This window comes from Triticum aestivum, chromosome 1B (genome assembly GCF_018294505.1).
Source record: "Triticum aestivum cultivar Chinese Spring chromosome 1B, IWGSC CS RefSeq v2.1, whole genome shotgun sequence".
In the NCBI taxonomy this organism is placed as follows: domain Eukaryota; kingdom Viridiplantae; phylum Streptophyta; class Magnoliopsida; order Poales; family Poaceae; genus Triticum; species Triticum aestivum.
Genome location: NC_057795.1, coordinates 670,171,010 through 670,180,596, shown reverse-complemented (window position 1 = coordinate 670,180,596; position 9,587 = coordinate 670,171,010).

Below are 9,587 nucleotides of genomic sequence, written 5' to 3'. Positions count from 1 at the left end.
CCAGACTCCGAAAAGGAATAGGTATGTGGTACGGTAAGTAAACCGACTCCAAAACAATTTTTAAGACAATATTTCTCCGTTTTGGAATATTTAGAAAAATAGAAAAATAAGTAGCAGTCCGGGGAGGACACGAGGCCTCCACGAGGGTGGAGGGCGCGCCCTACCCCCCTGGGCGCGCCCCCCTACCACGTGAGTACCTGGTGTGCCCTCCGGACTCCGTTTCCTTGCACGACACGTATTTTGGTCGGTAAAAATTCACTTTATATACTCCCGAAGGTTTTGACCACCGTATCATGCAAATATCCTCTGTTTTCGTTTTGAGCTATTTCTGTTGCAGATTTAGAGCACCATGACTTCTTCCTCTTCCAGCAACGAAGACAAGGATGCTAGGCTATTGAAGATAGAGTTGAAGAGAGAAGAACCAGAAGAAATCAACAAGGATGAAAGGATCAAGAAGTCCATGGAGGTTCAATCTCCGGTGGTGAACGAAGAATACATCCCTCAACCCTTACCTAACCTTTTCACTCCAACAAAGATTGAAGCTTTCAAGATGATTGAGTTAGCCCGCATACAGAACAAGTATCTTACACAGGAGAATATTTTGTTGAAGGACCATACTACTAGGCTCAAGGGCATTATCCGCAAGTTGGAGGAACTTTTACGCTCGATGTGCGATTATCCACCGTCATCTTCACAACCTCCATCACCTCCGAGGATATAATCACATGGGTATGGGCACTCCCTTTGGCAACTGCCAAGCTTGGGGGAGGTGCCCTGGTATCGTATCACCATCAAAACTCCTATCTTTACAGTTTTTCTTAGTTCGGTCCTATTAGTAGTATCTTGATTTAGTAGAATAAAGTCGTGGCGTGATCTAGTTTTGAGTTTTGCTTTATGATCTTTCCTTGTAATCGAGTCTGTGAGCTTTATAATAAAGATTAGTGTTGAGTCAAGGGCTTGATTGTTTTGCCATGATCTTGGGTAAGTAGAAGAAAAGAATAAAAGGAATCAAGGAGCTCATATTGATCTTAGTGAAAGTAATGACTTCACATAGAAAGAGTATGATGATTAAAAGTTGTTGGGAGTTGGCAAATATAGCTTTGGTCATAGTTGCAATTAATAGGAAGTAATAAGGAAAGAGAGGTTTCACATATAGATATATTATCATTGACATCTTTTATGATTGGGAGCACTCATTAAAATATGACATGCTAAAGAGTTGAGGTTAGACAAGGAAGACAACATAATAAGTTATGTTTTCTTACATTCGAGATAAAGTATGTTGTCATGGATCCTCTACCATGTTGAGCTTGCCTTTCCCCCTCATGCTAGCCAAATTCTTAGTACCAAGTAGAAATACTACTTGTGCTTCCAAACACCCTTAAACCAGTTTTGCCATGAGAGTCCACCATATCTACCTATGGATTGAGTAAGATCCTTCAAGTAAGTTGTCATCGGTGCAAGCAACAAAAATTGCTCTCTAAATATGCATGACTTATTAATGTAGGGAAATAAGCTTTGTATGAACTTGTTGTGGATGCAATAAAAGCGACGGACTGCATAATAAAGGTTCACATGCAAGGGGCAATATAAAGTGACGTTCTTTTGCATTAAGATTTTGTGCATCAACTCTAAACGTGCATGACAACCTCTGCTTCCCTCGGCGAAGGGCCTATCTTTTATTATTATTCCTCTACCTTACAAGAGTCACGGTGATCCTCACCATTCCTTTTTCATTTTATCCTTTGGCAAGCTCAGCATGTTGGAAAGAGTATGATATACATATCTAATTGGATGTGGGGGAGCACGAATTATTATTGTTGACATTACCCTTGAGGTAAAAGGTTGTGGGGCAAAACCATAAGCCCCTATCTTTCTCTGTGTCCGATTAAAACTGCATAACCACAAGTATCGCGTGAGTGCTAGCAATTATGAAGGACTAAATGATAGTTAAGTATGTGGACTTGCTTTTAAGCTCTGACATAGACTCTTTCCGATGTTATGATAAATTGCAATTGCTTCAATGACTGAGATTATAATTGTTAGTGCCCAATAATGTTTCTGATTCATGCTTTGGCTTTGTGAATAGGTCATTACTTGAACATGAGTAATCATATGACAAAATCTATTTATGTTGCTGTTATGAAATAATCATAATGCCTTCATGTCCGTATTTTATTTTTATCGACGCCTCTACCTCTAAACATGAGGACATATTTATTGTTATCGGCTTTTCGCTTGAGGACAAGCGAGGTCTAAGCTTGGGGGAGTTGATACGTCCATTTTGCATCATGCTTTTATGATAATATCTATTGCATTATGGGCTGTTATTTCACATTATGTCACGATACTTATGGCTATTCTCTCTTATTTTACAAGGTTTACATGAAGAGGGAGAATGCCGGCAGCTAGAATTCTGGGCTGGAAGAGGAGACAATATTGGAGGCCTATTCTATGCAACTCCAAAAGTCCTGAAACTCCACGGAATACCTTGAAATAAATAAAGAAAAATCATCGCCAAAGATGAAGGCTAGGGGGCCCACACCCTGCTCACGAGGGTGGGCCCCCCCTGGGCACGCCCCCTACCTCGTGGGCCCCCTGGTGGCTCTCCGACGCCCATCTTCTCCTATATGAAGTCTTTCGATGAGAAAAAAATCAGAGAGAACCTTTCGGGACGAGACTCCGCCGCCACGAGGCGGAACTTTGGCGGAACCAATCTAGGGCTCTAGCGGAGCTTTTCTGCCGGGGACACTTCCCTCCGGGAGGGGGAAATCATCACCATCGTCATCACCAACGCTCCTCTCATCAGGAGAGGGAAATCTCCATCAACATCTTCACCAGAACCATCTCATCTCCAAACCCTAGTTCACCTCTTGTATCCAATTCTTGTCTCCAAGTCCGGGATTGGTGCTAGTAGGTTGCTAGTAGTGTTGATTACTCTTTGTAGTTGATGCTAGTTGGTTTATTTGGTGGAAGACCATATGTTCAGATCCTTTATGCATATTATTACCCCTCTGATTATGAACATGAATATGTTTTGTGAGTAATTACGTTTGTTCCTGAGGACAAGGGAGAAGTCTTGCTATTAGTAGTCATGTGAATTTGGTATTCGTTCGATATTTTGATGAGATGTATGTTGTCTAACCTCTAGTGGTGTTATGTGAACATCGACTACATAACACTTCACCATTATTTGGGCCTAGAGGAAGGCATTGGGAAGTAATAAGTAGATGATGGGTTGCTAGAGTGACAGAAGCTTAAACCCTAGTTTATGTGTTGCTTCGTAAGTGGCTGATTTGGATCCACATGTTTCATGCTATGGTTAGGTTTACCTTAATACTTTTGTTGTAGTTGCGGATGCTTGCAATAGAGGTTAATCATAAGTGGGACACTTGTCCAAGTAAGGGCAGTACCCAAGCACCGGTCCACCCACATATCAAATTATCAAAGTACCGAACGCGAATCATTTGAGCGTGATGAAAACTAGCTTGACGATATTCCCATGTGTCCTCGGGAGCGTTTTTCCTATCATAAGAGTTTGTCCAGGCTTGTCCTTTGCTACAAAAAGGATTGGGCCACCTTGCTGCACCTTATTTACTTTTATTACTTGTTGCTCGTTACCATTTATCTTATCATAAAACTATCTGTTACCACTTATTTCAGTACTTGCAGAGAATACCTTGCTGAAAACCGCTTATCATTTCCTTCTGCTCCTCGTTGGGTTCGACACTCTTACTTATAGAAAGGACTACGATAGATCCCCTATACTTGTGGGTCATCATACTCCCAGTCAACCCATCTCATGTCACACACTATGGGCTTCTTGTCAAGCAATAATGTCTCATAGGAATCGTTATGTTCCTTTGTGTGGAACCTATAGTCCACATCCGTGAGGGCCTCGCTCCGAGCCGCACCGGTCCTCTGGCACACCGCCGCCTTGCCTCAGTAGCGTAACACTGCCGCGCCCGCCACCAGCTCTGACCCGCCTAGTGGTCCCGCCTTCGTCTGGGCTTTGGGTCTGCTCTGCTCCGGTCCTTGCCCTGTGTTGTTCCTGCATGCTCTTCTGCCATCTGAAGAAAAAGAGAATAACACCGAAAAAGAAGGGAGCATTGCATGCGTAAAAAATGGGGTGGGATGCTTATGTGAGAGCCACCTAACTGGAGTGACCCGTACCCGTGACCCAGAGGAGATCCACAGACGCAGGCAATAAGGTTATATCCATCTAAATTAATTTTATTAGCACATATTATTATTGTCAAAGAACAATTACTTTGGTGTATATATTTTATGCAGGGTGATCATTAACTGCGAAGGCAATCATCTGGTCACGGGTACGGAACTCGCGTCGATGTTATTATGCGCCAACATCCGGCCGTGTTGCATTGTAGGCTTTTACCTTCACCGCAAGGAACCTGTAGTCCATGGTAAGGGAGTGGCAGATGACCGTGGCGGCTTATGGCGACAAGGCGGCGACTCGGCGGCTGGCACCTGTGACTGCCGCGATGGACGGCCAAGTTAACGGGGTCGGTTCACGCGGAAGCAGCTCACAGATTGCGATGAAGGCAGTGGCTCCAACCCGGGGCGGTTCGTGCGGAAGCAGCTCGCAGGTTGTAGTGGAAACAACCCGGGGCCACGGCCACATGCAGCAGAGACGGAGCGGCGCTGCTCACGACAGAGTGGCTCGGCGAGGCCTTGGGTGGAGATTGGAGGTGGTGAAGGACCGCAGCAGGTTGATGAGGCAGCGACAGAAGACCCGGCTATGCGTCTCAGCAGCGACAGCGGAAGACGCTCAAGACGAGTGCGTCACGGTCGTAGAGTCCATATGGACAGTGGCTTGGACGGCAGCTAATGCAGGCCATAAAAGGTGAAGGGGAGCCATATACTTGGTGTAAACAGGCCCGTGGCGGTATCTTTGATGAGGCGTAAAGCGGCGGCTTCGACGGAGCCCAGCAGAGAAGAGCACATCTTCGACTCTGCAGTGATAGCGACTTGAGGCAATAAGTGTCTCCAATGAGCAGCAGCGCTTTAACCCGCGGCGGTGGTGGCCTCGGCGGCTGGGGTTGCAGGTTTGGAGGCCTGCGCCGGCAGGGGTGGCTCAATGCTCGGCAGAAACGGAGGCGACCAGGCAAGGCCGACGTGGTGGTTCGCGGGCACGGCCCCTCGGAAGCTTCAGCAAAGGCGGAGATCCCAGTGGTGGCTTGTGGCGATGTGTGGTGAGGGCCAGCCGGCCGCGAGCTCGCGGGGGGTCGCCGGCAGCTCAGGAGGGGGTGACCCGGAACAGACGTGAAGCGGCCACAGATATGGAACAGGGCGGTTCACCGCCTGGCGGCGCTCGACGCGGGGAGATCCGTAGGCATAGGGCAGCTCTCTGGCAGTGGCTCGACGCGCGGCGATTTTGCAACTTGAGGCGCCGCAGCGACCGAGGAAGGATAGGAGTCAAGGGCAGCTCAGAGTGAGGCGGCAGAGTCAAGGACGACTCTGAACAGGACGAACCGTGATGGCGGCTTGAAACAAGTCGGCTGCGACCGGCTCGGAGCACGATAGTAGAAGCAGTCGGGCGTCTCGAGGCCGCGGTAGGGGTAGCTTGATGCAACAGACTGATACATCTCCAACGTGTCTATAATCTTTGATTGTTCCATGCTATTATATTATCTGTTTAGGATGATTATGGGCTTTATTATACACTTTTATATTACTTTTGGGACTAACCTACTAACCGGAGGCCCAGCCCATTTGATGTTTTCTTGCCTATTTTAGTGTTTCGAAGAAAAGGAATATCAAACGGAGTCCAAACGGAATGAAACCTTCGGGAGCGTGATTTTTGGAACGAACATGATCCGGGAGACTTGGAGTTCACGTCAGAGAAGCCTCGAGGAAGCCACGAGGGAGGAGGCGCCCCCCCCCCTACTAGGTGCGCCCCCCTGTCTCGTGGGCCCCTCGAGCACCCCACCCCCCGACCGCCTTCTTTCACCTATATATTCCCATATACCCTAAATACATCGAGGGGGGAGATAGATCGGGAGTTCCGCTGCCGCAAGCCTCTGTAGCCACAAAAATTCAATCGGGACCCTGTTCCGGCACCCTGCTGGAGGGGGGATCCCTCACTGGTGGCCATCTTCATCATCCTGGCGATCTCCATGAGGAGGAGGGAGTAGTTCATCCTCGGGGCTGAGGGTATGTACCAGTAGCTATGTGTTTGATCTCTCTCTCTCTCTCTCTCTCTCTCTCTCGTGTTCCCTCTCGTGTTCTCTCTATGGCACGATCTTGATGTATCGCGAGCTTTGCTATTGTGGTTGGATCTTATGATGTTTCTCCCCTCTGCTCTCTTGTAATGGATTGAGTTTTCCCTTTGAAGTTATCTTATCGGATTGAGTCTTTAAGGATTTGAGAACACTTGATGTATGTCTTGTCATGCTTATCTGTGGTGACAATGGGATATTCACGTGATCCACTTGATGTATGTTTTGGTGATTAACTTGCGGGTTCCGCCCATGAACCTATGCATAGGGGTTGGCACACGTTTTCGTCTTGACTCTCCGGTAGAAGCTTTCGGGCACTCTTTGAAGTACTTTGTGTTGGTTGAATAGATGAATCTAAGATTGTGTGATGCATATCGTATAATCATGCCCACAGATACTTGAGGCGACAATGGAGTATCTAGGTGACATTAGGGTTTTGGTTGATTTTGTGTCTTAAGGTGTTATTCTAGTATGAACTCTATGATAGATTGAACAGAAAGAATAGCTTCATGTTATTTTACTACAGACTCTTGAATAGATAGATCAAAAAGGATAACTTTGAGGTGGTTTCGTACCCTACCATAATATCTTCGTTTGTTCTCCGCTATTAGTGTCTTTGGGGTGACTCTTTGTTGCATGTTGAGGGATAGTTATGTGATCCAATTATGTTATTATTGTTGAGAGAACTTGCACTAGTGAAAGTATGAACCTTAGGCCTTGTTTCCTACCATTGCAATACCGTTTACGCTCACTTTTATCATTAGTTATCTTGCTGTTTTTATAATTTCAGATTACAAATACCTTTATGTACCATCCATATTGCACTTGTATCACCATCTCTTTGCCGAACTAGTGCCCCTATACAATTTACCATTGTATTGGGTGTGTTGGGGACACAAGAGACTCTTTGTTATTTGGTTGCAGGGTTGTTTGAGAGAGACCACCTTCATCCTACGCCTCCCACGGATTGATAAACCTTAGGTCATCCACTTGAGGGAAATTTGCTACTGTCCTACAAACCTCTGCACTTGGAGGCCCAACAACGTCTACAAGAAGAAGGTTGTGTAGTAGACATCAAGCTCTTTTCTATCACCGTTGCCGGGGAGGTGAGTGCTTGAAGGTATATCTTTAGATCTTGCAATCGAATCTTTTTGTTTCTTGTTTTATAACTAGTTTAGTCTATAAAACAAAATTACAAAAAATGGAATTAAGTTTGTCTCATACTCTTCATCTTTTTTATATCTTTCGTAAGAATGATGGTAAGGAAAATTGTGCTCAAGAAAAAATCTATAAAATGTTTTGCACTAAATCTTTGAATGATGAGCATGGTTGCAATGTTGTTAGTATGAACTCTTTGAATATCCATAGTACTAATGATGATTGCACTAGTTATGATGAAAATGTCTCCTATAAGCATGTCGATTTTTGTGGAGTGCATTGGGTTTGCAAGTACACACCAAATAGGGAAGATAGATATTGCAAGAGGCATAAGCATTTAGAAACTAAATTGTTGCAAGATAGGCTAGACGTTTGTGCTGAAAAAATCAATATTTTTCACCATCCTTGTGAAGTTTGCAATGAACATGGTCATTTAAATCTCCAATGCAAATTATTTCATGACCGAATCGTGTCCAAAAATTGTGATAACTTGATTACCCTTGAGCATCATAAAGAGCTTAGTCTTCTTTTGGGGTATGAAGAAATGAAATGTATAACTGAGGGTATTCCAAAATTTAGTATTGATAGATTTCTTGATTTTGATCTAGAGGAAATTTATGTGTATTGTGCGGTGAATTGCATTGAAAATCCTTATATTGCCAATCACCTAAAGAAAAGAAAACAAATAGAAGATGAAGAGAATACTAATGAAAGGGAAGAGACTTCCCATTATCCTCCTATTATTTCTTATGATGAATCAGGTATCGAGGAGGAGCCTTCTATTCAACCAATCTCATCAATAAGGAGCTCAAATAAGAGGGTTGAACCCACACATAATGTGAAGAAGAAAAAGAAAAAAAAATAGAGAAGCAAAGGCAAAAAGGTATCCCTCCCAAATGACGTTGCTCTTACTACTCATTGTGATGATGATAATTGCTATACTATTGGTGCTATCCATAGTATTAATGATGAGAGTGATTATGCTTATGATATGAAAAGGCCCAAGCTTGGGGAAGCTATGTTTGATGAGGATGACATATTTGAGAATATATTTGCGGAAATTAATGTTTGTCCCAAGCTTGGGGATGCTATGTTGAATGAAGATGATATTTTTAGCCTCCCAAGTTTTGATATACAAAGTTCTTATGATGATAGCATGCCTCTTACCTATGATGATTATATTGATGAAAGTGCATTTGGAAGAGTGTCAACTTTATTTAGTGATGATTCCACTATCTTGGAAGAGGTTTCAATCGATTATGATGAGAACAAAGTTGCTACTTATGATGATTATTGTGATAAACTTATGCTATAAAAAGTAGTGATGATTATATTTATAAAACTTGTCATGATTATGATTACCCTTTTTCTGAACATTACTCTTTTAATGTGGAAACAATTTATAGTATTCAAGTCTCTTATGATACTCCCACCATTCCGAATGAGAAGAATTTTGCTTATGTGGAGATATAAAAATTTCTATGCTTGTAGATCATGAAAAGAATGCTTTAGGTTCTGGTTATATTGTTAAATTCATTCATGATACTACTGAAAACTATTATGAGGGAGGAACATATGCTTGTAGTAATTGCAATAATATCAAGTTTCCTCTCTATGTGTTGAAAATTTTGAAGCTATGCTTGTTGTACCTTCCTATGCTAGTTGATTATTGTTCCCATAAGTTGTTTGCTCAAAAAATCCCTATGCATAGGAAGTGGGTTAGGCTTAAATGTGATAGTCATATTCTTCATGATGCTCTCTTTATGTTTCAATTCTTATCTTTTATGTGAGCATCATTGAAACCATCATGCCTAGCTAGAAAGGCATTTAAGAAAAGCGCTTGTTGGGAGACAACCCAATATTTACCCTTACTGTTTTTATGTGTTCACATGATTATTCTACTGTAGTAGTCATGTTTAATAGGTTTTGTTTCAATAAAGTGCCAAGTAGAACCTTTGGGAAGACTTGGGTGAAGTCTTTATGATCTTGCTGTAAAAAACAGAAACTTTAGCGCTCACAAGAATAGCTGCCATGTTTTACAGAAGAGTGCTTTTAGGTTGATTATTTTTTCACATGATTAGTAGACAAATTACTCAGGTCCACCAATTTATTTCAGAATTTTGGATTTCCAGAACTATACATTTGATACAGATTACTACAGACTGTTCTGTTTTTGACAGATTCTGTTTT